We start from the raw sequence: 20,551 nt of genomic DNA, 5'->3' as shown, positions 1-20,551 counted from the left end.
GTTGCATTATGCTGCAGTGAACCCAAGATGATATGGTTCCCTTAACAAATGATACCGCAATGACTTCTGTTCAACTATATTCCTCATCCCCATTGGAACTCCCACTTTTGGAAGATCAATATGGCATGATCCCATATGGCTCTGGACCTATTTCTAGTTGGCACATCGATTATATTAGCAAATTAAAGTGGATATTTTACATAGCTAGACAAATATTAAAATGTTTTTGGAGGAACAAAGAAAAATCAAGAATATCAAGGAAAGTAATGAAAATGTAGGAGAGAAGTGGTATTACAATTCCAGATATAAAATCAAATTATAAAATTGTAATACAAAAACTACTTGGTATTGGTACAGATTAGACAAAGAAGAATAAGATATATTTGAACTCAGAAGCCTACTGTTTGATAAATTCTAAATAATAAATTATCTCATAGATAACAAGAAAAAATAGTCCCATTTATGGAGTGATCTAAACTTTATGAAGGGCTTTACATGTATTATCATATTTTATTATCAAAATAGCTTGGAATTACATGATGTTGTTATCCCAATTTCAGAGATAAAGAAACTGAGATACTGACAGAGGTTGTGACTTGCCCAGGATCACATAGTTATTACATGAGTAAGGCAAGATCTGAACATACGTTTTCTTGAATCCAGGTCACTGTGCCACCTAACTGGTGGCTACTTGACAAGAATTTCTGGAAAAAAATGAAATCAGTATCGCAGAAATTTAGACTGCATTTAGACATTTAGACTGCATCTCACATAACACAATACCCAAAATGGATGCATAACTTAAGGAATAAAGGTCATATCATTTTTGCCAAATAGAAGGCAAAACCAGTACCTTTTGCAATGATAACTAGGGGATGACTTCTAATGTATACATGGATAAAGGCAATTATAAATTATAAAATAGATAATTTTGATTACACTAAACTGAAAAGATTCTGAATGAACAAAATGAATGAAACTAAAACACGAAGGGAAGTAGTAGACAAGGAAAAATCATTGTTATCATTTATTCATAATCAAATTATGATTTTTAAGATAAATAGATATGGTCAATGAATATAAAAATAAATAATCATTAAAAGTAAAATTACAAACTATTAACATTATATAAAAATAATGTTCTAAGTTATTATTAATAAAGAAATACATAGAAAAATTACAGAGATTTTACCTCATAACCAGTAAAATTGCAAAGATGACAAAAAAGAAATAATTGTTAGAGAGGTCACAGAAAGATAGTTACACTAATACATTGTTGGTAGAACTGCGAATTGATCCAACCAGGGATGGGGAAGCTGAGGCTTCAAGGCCATATGTGGCCCTCTAGGTCCTCAAGTGCGGCCCTTTGACTTAATCCAAACTTCACAGAAGAAATTATTTTAATAAAACTATTTGTTCTGTAAAACTTGGACTCAGTCAAAAGGCAACACCCAAGAACCTAGCAAGCCACATTTGGCCTCAAGGTCACAGGTCCCCCACCCCAAGTCCATTCTGGAAAGTAATTTCCAATTATTTAGAGAAAATTATTAAAATGTTGATGTCCTTTGACAGAAATTCCATTGCTATGAATTTACCCTAGGAAGGTCAATGATAAAAAGAAAAGGTATCAATATGCTAAAATATATATATATATAGCAACATTTTTAGCAGCAAAGAAACAGAAATAATGACCACTAAATGGGGATAGCCAAGTAGGCTATGTAACATTAATACATTTCAATATTGTTACATTTAGAAACAATGTAGACAATGAAAATAAATAGAGAAGCTTGGGAAGAATTTTATAAATTATTTAATTCTGTATTAAAGCACAACATAAAAATTAATTAATGAATACTACCCAAAAATCTAATTGCTTTTTATGTGCTAAGCAGTGGGGTAACAAATGGAAAATGTGACACTATTCCTGTTATAAAGGAACTTATACAATAATTTGGGAGATAACACATATACAACAGCTCAATTGGAGGTCATAGGGAAAGTCAAGGAGGATCTTAGGATACAGTTGCAGGACAGATGACAGGCCATGGTAGTCTTGCATTTCAGTAGAAGAATAATTGATGACTTTGAGTTTATTCAAAAGGTATGAGAAGCTATGTAGCTCTTTCCACCAACACTTCTAGAGGGAGTCTGTGTAGTCAGAGAGTGGGCAATGGCAAAGGGAGGCAAACAAGAAGAGCCTTACTGGTGATTTTTCTCACCTTTCTACCTTTTATAGGATCTACAGTGACTATAAACATGTAAATAGAAAGAACAACAAAATAACTAAAACTAAATTCTATGGAATAATAATGACAAAACTGAGACCCAAGAAAATAATATAAAAAGGAACTCCTCACTCCCTGTTTTGCAAAGATCCAAGACTATTGGTGTGAAATATAATATAAAATATTAATCTTTTTGATGAATTTTATAGTTTTATTGAATTTTTGTTTTTCCTTGCTATTAGTCATGGCTCTCAGGGAGGAGAGAATTATATTTGGAAATGTAGGTGTTATTAAAAAAAAACATAAAAATAAAAGCAACACAAAGAAAAAGTATATGCTAAAGAAAACTGAAAAAAAAAAAAACCTAGCATAAGAGAAATGATCACATTTCCAGGAGATGTTTATTAGGACAGCATTAGTAAGAATTGCCTCCCTGGGAATATACTATCAACACGGGAGATTTATGAAAAGAGGGAATCCAACAGGGGCATTTGTGATCCACTAGCATTTCACTATATATGCCCTAGTTGAACTACGTCAGCTCGGAATTACCTTATTAACCACTGTGGAAGTTCATCTGAAAGTAGGATGACTAGAAAAATTTTAAAAATGAGTTGGTTTTTTAACTCCTAGAATATATATTTCAGGTGCATCTTAAGTTTTTGCATTTTCCTTAGAAATGAGAAAACTTTTGATCATAAAAGCCATCAATTTTTCAATGTGAGGCTTATCTTCTTCACTCAATGAGTATTATGTTTTTAAATAATAGTTTAGTCCAGTATACTTCATGTTATGAATCTTCAAATGTAAAAGGCCATTAGGCTTCATTTCTCTTTTAACCCACCTATGATACTATATATCAGATAGTTTTTGAAAATCTCCCTTGCTGTTGACCATCACTTGAATAAGATTGTCAAGATTATTGCCTAAATATGTGAGTGCTTTATAAACAACCCTTTCTGTTGTTTAGTACATAAAAGTTAGGTTGGATGGTTTAAATAGAGTGCTATGATTCATTCTCAGCCTCCAGGAAAGGCTACATGAAACCACAGTGTAGTAACAATCTGGATGTTTTCATCTGTCACTATCTTTGCCACAAACAGTTGGAACACAGTGACTGGGAACCCATATGATAGGATCTTTCATGAGGTAACATCCAACTCAGTCTTACTGGGTGTTCATCAGAGGATAGATTAGAGATTATAGAAGAAGGAGATGGAGATAGAAGCCATGAATGGATTTAGGCATAGAGAGCAAAGCATCTCATAAATCTTGTCCAAATATGATAGAGTCTAAAGATTCTTAGAATCAAATGAACACACACACATACACATATGCAAGACTGATATTTCAACAGGAAAACAGATGGGGAAAGAGGAGTTTAAGAGGATGGGTGGAATTGTGGAAGGAGTAGAAACAAACAAAAACAATTAATTCTAAAGGGCTTAACCTAAAGAGTGAATTAAAAAGAGAAAAAGAATGTAAGAACCAAAGACTGAGGAGTAGGCTTATTGAAAAGAGGAAGGGCAGAAGAGAAGTAACATTTTTTTTTAATTTGCAAATATGTTATTTTAAACTCAAGCATAAACTAAGAAAATTTTAAAAAGCATTACCATGTGTATAGCAGAATGTGAGAGATGATTCAAAATACACAGCAATAAATTTCCATTTCAAGAAAGCCTATATAATAATAAATACTGCAAGTTCTGCTCAGAGATGTCCATCTTTTCTTGGCTTCCTTGTAAGTTTTATTTTGTTCTCTGCTGTGCAATTTTTACTTTGTTCTTTTTCCCCCTTCCTCCACCCCCGCTGAAGGCTACTATTAACAGCAGAAAAATACACGCATGCATGCATATATACATATATGTATATACATATATACATATGTATGCATATATAGACATGCATACATATATAAACACATACGTACAAAGATATATGTATATACATAAACACACATACATGCATGTAGTTATACATACATATACTTACATATTAATAACCATACTCATATATAAACATGTACATTCATATACATCTGTGTAAGACCATACTATACTTATTTATCCTCTGTTTTTCTGAGGGTGGATAACCTCTTCCTTCACAACTCAAAGTCTTCCCATATTGTTACAAGTCCCCCTACTTGTCATTTCCTACACCACAGCAATATTCCTACCTTATACTATCCAGTTGTTTTAAATAGTCCAAAACAACATTGATAAATACGGCTGACACATAGTTTAGTTTCCCTATTTGTCTCTTTTGATTAAATCTATTTTAGCCTTAACTTTATCCAAGATTACAATTGCCACCCTTGCTCCTTTTTCCCTAACAAATTCTCCTGATTTTTATTTTATATTCGTGTGTATCTTTTATTTCCTATCACTACTGACTCCTCTATTTCACTTCTACCCACTGCCTTGCCCTCCTATTACTTAAGCTACCCTACCTCCAAGGATCCCTACCTTATCCAACCATTCTCATTAATCTAAACCCCCTTCTATACCTCCCTTTAAACTATTTCCTTCTTACCCTCCCTCCTCCCTATCCCTTTAGTGTTTTATTTCTTTCTGAATTTAGAAGACTTTTATACTCTAATAAATATATATGTATTGTTCCCTCTTGAAGCCATGCTCAATGAAAGTAGATTTGAGAACTAATGGCCCTCAACCCCCATGTATTTCCTCTGTGTTTGTTCCCCCTCATACCTCATTTGTATAAGATAATTACTCTTTTTATTTGTTCCCAAATGGTTTTATTTTTTCATATCATATTATACTGAAGTCTACCCCAATCTTTCTTTTGAACTTCCCAATTACTAATAATCATCTTAGATATATGTTTTACATTTTACATACATGAAAGGTAATCTGTCCTTATTGAGTCCCTTGTAATTGGTCTTTAGTATGTACCTTATATTTCTCTTGGCTTTTGTATGTCAAATATTCTGTTAAGTTCAGGGTTTGTTGTTGTTGTTGTTGTTGTTGCTGTTTGTTTTGTTTTTTAAAAAATCCTGAAAGTCTGACAATTCATTAAATGACTTCTTTTTTCATTCAGAATTATGCTTAGCTCTGCTGGGTATGATATTTTCAGCTGGAACCCCAGTTCTTTTGCTCTGTGATATGTAGTTTTCCAAGACCTGTGGTCTTTTAGTGTCACCTCTGCTAGGTCTTATGTGATTCTAACGCTGGCACTGCCGTATTTGAATTTTTTTTTCTTATTGTTAGTAATATCTTATCCTTGAGCTGGGGGTTTCAGAATTTGACTATGATGTTTCTGTGGGTTTTCCTTGTAAGATCTCTTTCACATAATGATCAGTGGATTTTTTTCTATTTCTACTTTCTCCTCTTGTTTAATGCTTCAGGATAATTTTCTTGTGTTATTGTATCAAGATTTTTTTTTTTATCATAGGTTTCAGGTAATCCAATTATTCTTATGTTTTCTTGATCTGTTCTCCAGATCCATTGTTTCTCTTATAAGATGTTTCACATTCTCTTCCTTTTTTTCATTCTTTATATTTTGTTTTGTTATTTCTTTATCTCTTATAACTTCACCAGCTACTTCTTGCCCAGTTCTGATTTTCAAGGAGTTGTTTCCTTAAGATTTTGGATCTCCTTTTCTAATTGGTTGACTTTCTTTTCATAATCTTCTTGTCTGTCCTTGGATAGTTCTTGGTTTGGGGTTTTTTTTTTTTGGTTGTTTTTGTTTTGTTTTGTTTTCCTCAATCTCTCTCATTTGATTTTTAAAGTCTTTTTTTTTAAGAAAGTTCTTAAATTCTTTTTGGGCAAGTGACCATTTGACATTACTCCTTGGAATACAAGAGGGTTTCCTTGCTTCAGCATCCTCCTCTGAAGACAAACCCCGTTCTTTCCTATTCCTGCAATAATCCTTTTTGGTTGGATTATGTTTTCTTTGCTTGCTCATTTTTATTTACTTTTTTTTTAATTTTTAATTTTATTTGTTTATTGGGTACCAGCTTAGTTTTTGTGATCACCACTAGCCCTGGGGTATGGGAGATGATGTCTCTGGCCTCAGATCTTCTTCAGTTCTCCCCTCTGTCCTGGAACCAAAGCCAAGACCTCCAGCCTCTTGTAAGCGTTCATAGCCAGTGGTGTCCCTGCCCCCACTGCTACTGCACTCACTGGGCATGTGCTGGCTCCTTCTCACCTCTAGCTGAGTCTCTTCAGCATAGCCAAGTCTGGCATTCCTTGTCAGCAGAGGTTCCCTCAATCTTCCTGGCTCAGACACCCTATTCCCCTCACTGTCCTGGGGATAAAAAGTTTCTGTGGTTGGGGCCTAGGCAGCCTCCCAACACAGCTAACTCTAGGGTTTGCCATTTGTTGTTTAAGTGGACTTAGCTTGGAGGTATTTACTCTTCACAAGGACCAAAACTTGTTCTGGGATTTTTCTTCAGATCTTCTCATATTGTCCCAGGAGGACCACTGTTCTGCCCCTCTTTTTGTTTATTTTCACTACTCTATGAGGTGTTATTATTATCTCAATTGTGGGAGAAATGCATAGAGTTTGGAATTTTCTGACCTACTCCACCATCTTCCCAGAATCCTCTCAAGAAGTAACAATTTTGATCATACATTACTACTGTTTATCAGTTTCCTTCAATTTCTTCAACTCTTTCTTATTTTCAAAGGAGGAGAAGTTGGGGGGGAGAAGAAAATGTGTAAGAGTATATTGCAGAAGGAAATACATAATTAATGATCATAATCACAAAGGTGAATGAGATGGACACACACATGATCTCTATTGATCTCAAAGAGAAGGTATGTGGTAACAACTCAAGGATTCATAGGTCTCCAAGAAAAACACGAATAAAAAACCTGAACATCATAATGCCATAAGAAATACAAGAAAACTATCCATGTTTTCTAAATGTGAGAAACAAAGTGCTAATTGAAAGAATATAGAGATTGCTGCCAGAAAACAAACATAGACAAATTTTTAAAAATCATATCCTGAAAACTCCAAGATAAATGGTCATTAAGTATAACAAGTCCAATGAGAAACAACAAATTCTGCAATGGACCTGGAGAAAAACCTTCAAACATAAAGGAAAAGGAATTTTAATAACATGAGACTATTCTGCATTCACCAAAAACCTCTTAGGGAAGGGAATAATGTGTTCTGAACAGCAAAGAAATTCAAAATAACAACCTAAAGTTGTATGAAAAAAGATAGGTGTTGAATAATTCAGAGGCATTTGAAGCATTCATACAAAAAATAAGCTGATTTTTTGCTTCGAAAAAGATACAAAAGTTGATCAGTGGAACAGATTATTTACACAACAACAGCACTTTAACAACACAATAGCAACATACAATAAACCCAAGGACTTCAACTACTAGGATAAGGAATCACTTAAACAATAAACCAAAAAAAAAAAAAGGAAAAATACTCTTGTTGAAATTGTTTTAAATAAAACAGTTCACACTATGTTCAATGATAATCTATAAACAGGTATACTACCATAATGTAAGAGGATATATTTAAAACAATTTAGATGATTAGGGAAAAGTTACTTTTCATAGCTAAGAAAAGAGAGTTATTGTTCAAACAAGGAATAAAGAGTACCACAAGAGATAAAGCAGATAAGATTTAAAAGCTTTTCCATAAACACAATCAATATAGTTCAAATTATAAAAGATACAGATAAATTTCAGAAAACACAACATAGATATGGTGTCTATTCCACCCATACATATATTGCATGGGTACAGCCCATGAATGTATTATCTAACGTTATTTCCACAGTTTCTTTCTTTTTCTCTGGACTATGTCCCATGCTGTAACCTAACATTATACTGGCAGGTCTGGTTTTTTTTCCCTTTTTCTTCTCTCCCTCCCCCTCCAAGAGTGGGAAAGACCATGTGTATTCTATCACATGGCTACTCTTTTATCATCCAAACTACATGCACTCTAGTATGTCAAGTTCCTAGAGCAAGACAAATCACTTTTCCTCTTCCTATGTTGAGGATTCTTTCTCTAATTCTATTAGCTCAAGTCCCTATTCCAGTGTGATTCCCACATACAATGTTATCCACCAATTACTAGCACTCCAGGCCCTCTTAAACAAATAACAATAATTATCTATTACAGGGGGATATTTGCTTTGAAAATATAGTAAGAACAGAAGTATGACCATGCCTGCCCCAAAGTTTCAGTGGCACATTTTTCTCTAACTTTAAGTCCACCTAGAAACTTGACTCATACTCTCTTATCAATGCATATATGTCTTTGGAGGAGAGTTGGCATACATTTATAAAACACCTATCAGGGAGGTACATAAGTAAGGAAAGCCACAAATCTGGTGCCACTCAAACCTGTAGACTATAGACCTTAATGACCTGTGTTCCTTTAGCAATGATATATGACATTGGAATTCTCTGCTACCTGATCTTCTATTCTTCACCTCTATACCAATGAATGGGTAAAGATATTCCTTTTGTTTTCTCAGGTTGTTGAAGCAGTGATAAGCTCTTTTAGCACATAGCCACTCTTAACAGAGCTAAGAAAGTGTTACACTCTTTAACAATAACTACAACAAAAAAATATATCAGCAGTGTTCAGTGAAATGCAGTTTCCTTCAGACAGAAAATTGCAATGTAACTCAAATTGGCTCTCTGTTAAATCTAGAAAAGCCCAGACAATTCTTCACTCAACAAGAGTCTACATTCTTTAGTCAGTTTCTAGAAAACCAAGGTTTCTTTTCCAATAATCACAACTCAATGCAAAACAAATGCAAAGCTTATGTTATTCCTTCTATTTCTTCCTCTCAAAACAGAGAATAGTAGAAGACAGCCAGGAAGCCCTTGTTAGTTTTCCCTCTCTCAGGCTGTAGGTGGCATTAGAGGGCAATAAACTCAGACTGCTCTGCACACAGAAACAGGTCTGTACAGCATATCAGAGGTAAACAACAACAACAACAACAACAACAGCAACTAAAAGAGTTCTTTTAGCTGACCCAGCTTTCAACATCCAATCAGCATAATACCTCTCTTCCAATCAGCAGGTTCCCAGAAAAACAGCTGAAGTGTTGGCAATCTTAGCTAGAAACAGTTTCTCTAGTTATTTCCTATGTGTTCTGTCCCTAATTTCTCATTACTCTTATTTTCAGTTAACTCTCCTGATTTTTTTTTTTTTGCTGTTGTTTGCTACAGTTTCATCTCTCTCTTCCTATATATTCTTCTCAGACTTCTTATATCTCCCAGTACTTGAAAAGAAAGCCTCTGGGAGTTTAGCAATTCACTTTTATATTAAGAAATAAACTCAAGAAATTCACCTGTCAAGTACCAACCCAGAACTTCTTAAATAATTTTCCCATATTCCCCAAGCAATTATTTGATTCAACATTTCTCAGTTATACCCTTTAGAAGTCTAAAAACAGTCATACACAAATGGTCTGATGGAATACAGTGAACGTTAATCATTGTTACCTCAGGAATTTCTCTGCTTTTAAATATGTGCTCTCACTACATTCATCTGATGAGTATTTCTCTCTATGCTTCTCAAAGTAGTATGTATTTCTCAAGTATTCTGAGATGTTATGTTTCTTTACAATGCTTTTATTCATTTTCCATACACATTTTTTCCTTTGTCATTCTGAGGAACCAGACTTTTCAAATACAAAATGGGCAATAGCTTACCATTTATTTTACCTCATAATTATCTGATAAAGATCTGATATCCAGGATATATAAGGAATTGGTACAAATGTATAAGAACAAACTCCTTCCCTAGGATATAAACAGATTTTTTTTCCTTTTTTGTTTTGGTTTTGAGGGGGGAGAATTTATCAATGATCAAAAGAAAAGCTGCTTTAAAACAGTAATGATAAGAGATATGCAGATTTTGAAAACTCTGAGGTTTCACCTCACACTAAATTAGAGAGAGAGAGAGAGAGAGAGAGAGAGAGAGAGAGATGAGTAGATGAGAAGGCATAATGACAGATTTGAGATTTGGCTTGGATTAGGAGGAGGGAGGACTTGAGGTTCTCACCTTTTCCCACTATGACACTTCCAGCTCTGGGCTTATGTTCCAACAGAGTTAATATGGGGGACATTCTCCTGTGGAGAAAAGGGTAGGGTTTCTCTATTTGTTGTATTTGGTTATTTATTCCCGCAACCCAGAGTCTTGGAGGAAATCTCTTAATGTAGATCAGCTACAAAATAAGTCTTTATTTCCTCTACACAAAAGAGGTGCTCAAAATACAAAAGACTTAAGCACATGTTGACAAAACTTCAAACATGAATGGAACCCTATAACTCCTATTGTATTCTCCCAGGTAGTTGATACTTATTAAAACATGGAGCACTTAGCAGGACTGTTGAATAGGTATTTCACCTTTAACCCAGACAGCTCTGAATTACCTGAAAAACTCCTTCAAGTTCCATCTATTCTGGAAATCCAGGATATGATCTGATCTCATTATCCCTTCATGCTCATCTTCTCTGAAAAGGATGTAGTTATAGAAATCTCCTGTTTCCAGTTAGTTGTGATAGAGGAATACAAGGGTTTCTCTTGAACTCATGAGATTTTTTCCAAGGCTGGAAACATCCATCTCAGGATCACTGTTAAGTAAGAAAAATGTAATTAGAAGATGTTTCCATGAACCTAAGTTACATTAGTTCAGCACTTCTTAAACTATGGGTTGCAATCTGATACACATGCATGTATTGCCACATGGGAGTAACCACTATGGCTGCTGTAGACAGAAAAGGGGAGAACCCCAAAGAGAGAGAGGTTCTATGCAATCCATTTCAGAGAGAGGAAGGAAAAATGAGAGCTTAATTTTCCTTTCCCCTTAAAATCTACTAAGTGGCTGTTTTTTTCCTATTTTAGTAGAAAGTCCTCTTTGACATGTGTGCCCCATGCCACTATCATGGCATCAAGGGCCTATAAAAGGATGGTTCCATTATCTCAAAGTATGAGCTCTGCAACAATGAGCAGCCAGAAGAGGTAAAAAAAAAAAAAAAAGCACAGCTCAGCTCCACACATGCCTCTTGAGATAGTAGCTGCTATACAGGTAATAGATTAAGGCATTAGGCAAAAGGAAACACAAATACAAACATAAAGATTAAAAAATATATTAATTTGGTAAGGGATAAAGTTGATATGCTCCAGTTCTGCAGTTTTTTCCCCCACCTTCGCTTCTTAGAATCCCTAAATACCTGCATGGCTTAGCTCAGTAGACACCTCCTAAAGAAGACCTTTGTTAATCGTCCCAGTTGTTATTGCTTTCTTCTACCATACACCTTATTCCCCACTTCATCCCAACAAATACTCTACTTTGTACACAGTTTATATTTACTTATCTGTATATGTGTTGTTTCTGTTTCTGTTTAGTAGAATGAGATTCCTTGATTGCAGGGACTGTTTCATTTTTATTTTTGCCTAGTCATACATCTGTGAAAGAATACTCAACTTCCTCTTCTGGCCCCCACCATTGAAATGTAGACACATCAGAAATTCCCAGCTCTGCACTTTTTTTCCCCCTTCAACCAGGTTAGGTCTATTCTCTAGTAATCATTCTGATTCATTTCTTTGGTAAGATTTCTTTACACATTCGTCGGTTGGCAGACAAAGACAAGCTCACCTAAACAGTGTCCATACCACCTCATTAGACAAAAAAAATGGCCCTTTTCCTTTACAGAAATAAAAATCCCAGCTCTATCTGTTATTTTACTCTGCTTTTGGAAGTTTATAATAATAAATCAAAATTTTTTTCTTTCATATTGTCTCAGGCCCCTCCCCCCATCATTAATTAATTCTACCAATTTTCCACTTTTGACTGTATACCTAGATCAGTCACAATTTCTCTCTTTTTTATCTTTTGTGTCAACCTCCATTTGCAAACAATCACATTTCAAAAGCATTTATATTTTTAGAGTAAACGTGCTTTAAAGTATGAATACAATAAGAACATCAAAGCAGGTGTAGAAAATAGGGGGCAAAAAAAAGCTTTGAAGAACATATTCTTCTTGGGCAGAAAGACAAAGAAGAAGAGAACTAAGGCCCTTCACTGCCTTTTCTAAGATCTCTTGAAAAGAAAAGAAAAAAGGGGCAGCTAGGTGGCACTGTGGATAGAGCTCCAGCCACGGAGTCAGAAGTACTTAAATTCAAATCCAGCCTCAGGCACTTTACACTTACCAGATGTGTGACCCTAGGCAAGTCACTTAATCCCGACTGCCTCAACCCCCCCCAAAAAAAAACAAATAAAAATAGCCAAAAGAAAAAAAACAAACAAAACAGTGAGCCTTAGTCTTTTCCAACCACACTGTTCCTTGGTATCCAAATAGACATTACCAGCAGCAGAAGCATCTCCACGAATTCTGCCCATTCAGCGGATTCTGGTACCCTAATCCAACCTTCATTCAGTCTCCTTTCTCTCTCCTGCATTCCTACCTGACTCTCAATATTAACCATAAGCAAACTTGACAACAAAAGTAATGTCTTTAGGTCTGTGCTAGCTATTAGCCTGAACCTTGGGGGTGGTCAATTCACACTCACCTGCTTTCAGCATCTTCAGTTCCCATTTCAGCTCCTGGCATGGCAGAATGTTACCTAATCTTCTATGCCTAAAACCGCTCCCTCTGTGATATCCCATGCTCATCCTCACTAGCAAGCCAAGAGGTTCCATCATACGCCACTCAAATCCCAGAATAGAATTCCTCCATGTCAGTGAGATACCTACCACCTGTTACATTTATACCTCTAACTTCTAGCACAGTGCCTATCTTAATAGGTGATTAACAAAGGCTTAAGTTCAATTGAATTTTATTTACTTTCAACACACAAACAAGTATTTATGAGGTACAGTAATTATCTTTCACTTGAATCAACTTCAGATCGGAAAGTGACCTCAGAGATCACCACCTAATCTAACCTCACCATTCTATGGATAAGAAACATAGTGTCCAGAAAGTTGAAATGACTTACTTAATTTAATTATTCTCCCAGAATTAGGAGTGGAGATTAGGTCCTGAGGCTCCCAGTTACATTATCTTACCATTTATCAGACCATGAAAATATTCCTTATGGGTCGGAATAATAGCCCATAGTTATTTATCATTTTAAGAGCTTTAAACTTTTGTATAAGCAATTTCCTATTTTGTCATAGCAATCCAATAATGCTGTGTGGTAGTTGCTATTATTACCCCCATTCTATGTTTGAAGAAACTTAACCCAAAGACCTATCCAAGGCAGATAGTGTCTGAGTTTGCTTCAAGCCCAAGGCTTGTTTACTCCATGTCAAGTGTACTATCAAATCAATCACAGAATCTTTATTAAGCGCTTACTTTATGCCAGATAGTATCCTACGCCCTGGAAATAAAAAGAAAAACAAAACCAAAAACAACCTTTGTCTTACATTCTAAGGGGGGAGACAACATGTAACGGGTATCTAGTCCCACTCTCTCAAAGTCAAACCTGTTACATTTTATTCTAACCCCTTATGATCCTCCCAACACTGAAGGGATTGGGGAAGTTTTGTTTTGTTTTGTTTCTCTTGCTCAGTGCAAATCCCCATTAGCTCTGTTCCCTCCATTTTAAGAGATCCAATGACTTGCACTCCAGTTCAATTTAATCACTTAACATTGGGTTAACTGTTACAGTGGAATATTCAAAGATATAGCAACAATATGTACAAAGTATAAAGTACAAATTTTTTCTCCAGTATTTCAAGGGTATAACTGTCCCTACACCACCTTGGTTAGGGGTAGGGGAGTGTGGACAGGTTCACAGCTTAGCTCAGTTCCCACATAGCATTAGTCCCATCAAGTTTAAGTCCAAAGCCAGCAGCAACAGCTTCTGCTGGCCTGGCATCCCAGATCTGTACTCTCCAGAGCATTGCTACTGTACTGGTGGCAATATCATACCTGAATTCCTGGAGTCCTGGATTCCACGGCTTTCACTCCTAGGCCAGATTGGATATCCTACTCCCTATGCCTAGAATATTTTTTAAATAAAAATACCAAATTTCAAGTGCGTTTCTGAGGGCCACATGGCCTAAAGGGGTAAAGAAGTTAGCCCTCAGAACTTCCCCACTTCACACATGGTTTAAATAAAGGAGTAATGTTCATCCTCAGAAGAAAATGCAGCAGAAATCATTGCTAAATCAGGGCATCGTAAAGATGCCTGGGTGTATAATCAGTGAGAAAAGGCTACTCCCAACCATATGAGAGTCCAATGCATGATGTCCAAGTAATTTCCTATACTTCTGTCTCCCTAAAATAGTCTCCCTAGTGTCTGGGGATGCTGGTAGCTGTTAGCCCAGTAGATAGGGCACTGGTCCTGTGGTCAGGAAGACCTGAGTTCAAATCTTGTCTGAGGCACTCATTATATCACCCTAAGCCAGTCATTTAACCTCTGTTTGCCTCAGTTTCCTCAGTTGTAATACAGGGATAATAATAGCACCTACCTTGCAGGATTGTTGTGAAGAAGAAATGAGATACGTATTTTAAAAAAATATGTGCAGTACAGTGTCTGGCATTATGTGTTTCTCTTCCCTTCCACGTGGATGATGCCATCTTAGTTGGTGTTGCCGTGAACCAAACATCAATTACAAACATAAATAAATATAAACAAGATACACACAATAGATAGATGGTAACTTTAGAGTGGAGAGTATTTGCAATTAAAAGTCCAGGAGAGGCCTCCTGCAGAAGCTATTATCTGACTATTTTAAAAGAGTCAAAGGTGAAAAAGAAGAGCCTTCCAGGTATGGATCATAGCCTGTGCAAAAGCACTGCCAATAGAGATAGAGTATTGTGCATGGAGATCATCAAGGCCAGCATAGTCAGATGTAGGATGTGTGGAGGGGGAGTAATGTGAAAGAAGTCTTGAAAGATAGGAAGCATTCAAGTTGTAAAGAGCATTAAATGCCAAACAGAGGAACTAATATTTTTTATATTGCTAACCACCATGCCATGCTTCTTTGGAATTAGGTTATTTTAAAAAAAAGAAAGATCCTTAAACATTTTGCCATATTTTCCTTGGCAAAACAAGGTGGTGGTAGTTGTTATTTTTTAGTCATTTCAGTTGTGTCCAACTCTTTACGACCTCATTTGGGGTTTTCTTGGCAAAGATACTGAAGTGATCCTTTTCCAGCTTATTTTAAAGATGAGGAAACTAAGGCAAACAGAGTTAAGTGACTTTCCCAGGGTCACACAATTAGTAAATGTCTGATCACCTTACAGCTGGGACCTGACAAATTGTCCAAACTGTTAGTCTGAGGTCTGACCAAAGAAACATCTATTAACTTACAGATGCCTGCCCTCTTAAGCTCAGAAAATATTTCTCTAAGGTGCAGGGTATGCATTTGGTAGGAAACAAATAGTCTAGATGGATCAGAGTTAAGATGTAAATAATAATCTGGCTATATTACTCACATCTAAATAAGAAGTAATTCATAAGGAGAGAAAGGAAAACACTATTGGCCAGAAATAGAAAGTTCTTGCTCACTTTTTTTCCCAAAAAACTTCTGATTTTAATGGCCTCGTACTGTGTCTGCTGGAAAAATCTTTGATTTTGAAGTAGCCCATTTAATGTTCTATTCTGTCACAGGCACTTGTTAATTACAAGTCACTTGTTAACTACAAGCTCCTGACATCTTAGGTCCTACTCTCATTTTGGGGCATCAAGAAGTGAATCAAAGCACCAATCCTTTATCTCTCTACTATAGCCATCATGTGGCTTTGTGCTTATGAGTTCATTTGCTTGATTTTCTTCATGTTTAAATAGGGGTAGATGAAAGTCCACACAAAGTAATTCAAATCCACCTAGACAGACAATGCTTAGGAGTTTTCCCTAAGCCTTCAGTCAGTTAGCTGCCTGGAAGTTGCCAGCAACAAGAGGGTTAAAGAACAGCTGTTGCCTCATGGAAACTTGTAAAACATTCTATTTATAAACAATTCTGTTTAGAGATTATATTTTCTATATTCCTATTCCCTTGTTTTATTTTTATACCTAAAATCTTTTCCATGAAAAGTGGGTGGGGGCAAGGGGTGCCTTTCCTTTCCTTTTAAAGGTTGTACCTATTTCTGAACATGGGTTTCATCAGCTTCATTCTATAACTGGGCACATGGTAGCCTTTTTTTTTTTTTTGATTTCCAGTAAACATTTTTCCTCACACATAGGTTTCAACAAAATATGAATGCGGACTTCGTGAATTGGTAACAAAAGTAACTAATGACACTACTGTAGTTATACTACTTGCTCTTCCTGAGTTCTGCCACATTTAAGAATTCACCTTTGCTCAAAATCTCTTTAAGGTTTATATTGAATTTCAGCCTCCTGGACTGACCAGGAGCTAGCTCCAAGCTACCTTTCTATCCTTATCTGTAACTGCTTCACTACTTAAGTCCAACCAAGCTTGTTAATTCCTTTTTCACTGAACACTCCTGGCACTAATACTCTCCTTGTTTTTGGTTATGCTCTTTCCTTCACTCACAATGCCTTATGATCCCTTGCTGCCATCAAGACCTACAACCATCTTTAACGATCCTTTTCTTGATCACTCTAGACCAGGGGTTCTTAACCTAAGGTTTAATAATAGATTTTTAGTGAGATGGGGAGGGAGTCTCTGAAATTAGAAGCCAAAAACTTCATCTTTATTCAATATAATTGATTTCCTTTAGGATTTAAAAATCATTATTCTGAGAAGAGGTCCTTAGGCTTTAGCATACTATCAAGGGGCCCATTTTACAACATAAGCACACATGTGTTAGCTTGTGCACACATACACAAGCACGTACACGTACACACACATACACATAGAGTCTCGGCTCCAAAAAAAAGTGAACACTTTTTTTTTTTTTGTAAATTCCTATATCACTTTTCTTGTAGCGCTCATTCATTTCACACTGCTCAATGTTGTAGTGGCACTACCCACTATGCCAAATTGCTTCTAATGTTGGCTTTTAGAACAAAATAATATTGCTCTTCAACCTGAGGCAAATAAAAACTTATGTTTAGATTGTGATTTGTGGTTACAAAATACTTTCACATCCGTTACCTCATTTGAAATTCATAATCACTGTGTGAAGTAGGTAATTCCAATATTATTACCCTTATTTTACAGCTGAGAAAACTAAGGCTCAGTAACAGTAATTTGCCAAAGAAATCATCATTACTACATGCCAGTTCCCAGATCTTATGATTCCAAATCTAGGTCTCTTTATACTATATCTTGCATGTAAGAAAGATAGCAAAAATGTGTGGTCTACCACAAAGGAAATATATTTAATTTCAGTTCAGTTCAATTCAATCCAACTAGGCAGCTAAGTGGCATACTGCATAGATTGCTGGACCTGAAATCAGAAATATTTGAGTTCAAATCCAGTCTCAGACATTTAATAGCTTTCTGACCTTGACCAAGTCACTTCACTTCTTCCTGCCTCAGTTTTCTCTTCTATAAAATGGAAAGGCTCTTATGAGGATCAAATAAGAAAATACCTGTAAAGTGCTTTGCCACCTTTAAATCACTATACAAATCCTAATTGTCATTATTACTACTATTATTAACTATATTATATATATATACACACACATACATAATAATAAATTAGCAATATGTACAGATTAGCAATTACTAGTGCAATGAGATATGGCTTTGTCCAGTTTAGTTAATGGTTATTCAGACTTATTCCTCTGAATTCCTCATTTCAGTGTTGATAAAAAGAGATAGCATTTCTATCTCCTTTCTACATCAGCCTAATCTCTAACTGGCTATCTGAGATTTTGAAGTTCTCTTCATTCTGTGGACAATCCAAGCTCAAATTTTTACTTCCATCCAATGGGAGTGCATTGCTGTGGGGAAGGGGGAGGAGAGAGGGAAGGAAGGAGATAGCTCTTGCTTGTTCCCCGTGCTAAACTACAGATGTGTAGTAGACCTGTGTAGTAGGTTTCCTAAATTCTTTAGGAATTCTTTCTGATATTTCCTTCTTGCTCAGGTTTTCCATTTTCTGACTGCTTTCTCCTAACTACTCAGCTTCTTAAATTCCATTTCATTTTCCATCTATAGTCTATTTGGGCACTCTAAATATAATTTAAACACTCCAATTTCTTCCTTTTCCATTCCCCATTACTGATAAGCATCTCCAAATGTCTCTATTTTTACAGAAGCTTGTAAGTGACCATATACACTGAGCAATTATTCCTTATAGGAATATGTACAAGTCAAAGAAGCAACATATATTTGGAATGTGCATGCCACAAAAAATAAAATTATGGAAAATGAATGATGCATGTTAAAAATCCAAATCCAAATTATTTTACACATGAAAAATTGGTCCAAATCATTGGGGGGTGGGGAATTCCCACCCCAGATGAGTTAGACATATAAGAATCCACAAATTGATAATGGCATACTGCATATGCATAGAGGGAGACTTGGAGTCAAACAGGTCAGGCTTCAGGTTTGTCTAGTCTCTTATACTTATTAACTAGATGATGATGGACATATTGAAATGCCTCTGAGTTCTCTGAAAGCTGTCTAAAACTATAGGTTTACATATACAATATGCTTGAATGAAACTTCCATAATAGGAAGTTCCCTCACCAATGTCACTAAGTAAGACCTTGAGAAACAATTTTCCTCTTCTTCAAGGAATTCTGATCATAGTTTAGCCAACCACACTATGGCTGTTAGTCTGTTGTATTTTATTCAGTGTCCAATCAGCATGGTATGACAGAGTGCTACACTGGGAGTGAAGAAACATGAGTTCTTATCCCAACTTGGCCAATATATTTCTATGAAATCTTGGGTGAATCATTTCACTTCTCTGCATATGTTTCCTCATCTATATGATGAAAGAACAGGACTAGTCGACTTTAAGATTTCTTCCAACTCCTACATGGCTCCAAAGTTACCACTGCTAATTCTTATGGTCTTTTCTAAGTCCTCATCCTTGTTGACCTCTTCCCAATATTTGACACTGTTAATTACCACCATGTCTTTAACTATTTCTACTTTCAAGGTATTTTCTATTTATGTGATTTTTTTTCTTTTCTGATTCTTCTACTTGTCTGACCACTCCTTCTCAATCTCCTTTTTAGATTTTTATTTATATGATGTCTACTAATCATGGATGCTCCCCTAAGGCTCTTTCCTGAGTTCTTTTCTCTTTTCCCTCTATACTATCTCACTTGGTATTCTTTTCAGGTCCCATGAGCCTAATGATCATTTCTATGCTGTTGACTCTCAGATCTATAGATCAAGCCTTAGTCCCTCTTCTGACCTCTAATTCCATATTGCCAACTATCTTTTGGACATCTCAAACTGGATGTCACACAGGCATCTGAAATGCAGTACTTCCAAAATGGAACATATCCCCCCACCCCCACCAAATCTCCCCTCTTTCCAACTTCCTTGTTATTGTTGAGGATACCACTTCAATCTGACTTACCCAGTTTTGCAATTCAGTATCATCCATGCCTCCTGACTCATACTCACTGCACATATGCAATCTCTTGCCAAATCTTGACATTTCTACTATGATAAAATGTTTCTTATGTGTACCCTATTCTCTCTGCTTACATTGCTAGCACTCTGTTTCAAACCCTCATCATCTCTCATCTAGACCAGTGATTTCAAACTCAAATAAATAATAGGGGTCACTTAGCCATACATAAGGATCTCTGAGACCACATATTGACTTAGAAAAACACACATGTTAATTTTGTTATTAATACATCATAAAAGCTTATGGAAGCTATTGTTGACAATTCAAAATAAATTAATTTAAATTAAAAAAATAAGAAATATATCATACACATTAAAAACAGATAGGAGTTCTACTTTAATCTGGCTCAGGTCTCCCTCAAGAATATTATGGATAGCATGCAGCCCTATCTGCAGCCACTTTAAAATATCTGAGCTAGACTATTACAATAGAATTCTCTTTATTCTTCCCTCCTCAAATATCAGCCCATTTCAATCCATTTTCCACTCAGCTGACAGTGATTTTCCTAAAGTACAGAATTACTCATGTTAACCACCCTTTTCTCAATATACTCTCCAAACTAGATAGACTCCCATTTACCACTAGGATCAAAATAAAGCCGTCTTTTTAGCCTTTAAAGCCATTTACAGCATGGCTCCTTTCTTCCTGATCACTCTTCTTATTCTTTAATCCTCTCCATGTATTCCATGATACAACTATGTTAGTCTACTTCCTTTTCTTCGTACACCATCCTTATCTTATCTCTGTCTTTGCCTTGGCTATCCTCCTGCTTCTTCTCTTCTCCTTTTAGTATTCTTAGCTCCCTTCAGCTCAATCTGACATCCTGTAGGGCATCCCCGCTACTAGTGC

Source organism: Phascolarctos cinereus, unplaced genomic scaffold, assembly GCF_003287225.1.
Source record: "Phascolarctos cinereus isolate Bilbo 61053 unplaced genomic scaffold, phaCin_HiC Scaffold_5;HRSCAF=322, whole genome shotgun sequence".
Lineage (NCBI taxonomy): Eukaryota > Metazoa > Chordata > Mammalia > Diprotodontia > Phascolarctidae > Phascolarctos > Phascolarctos cinereus.
Note: the sequence above shows the minus strand (reverse complement) of the source record.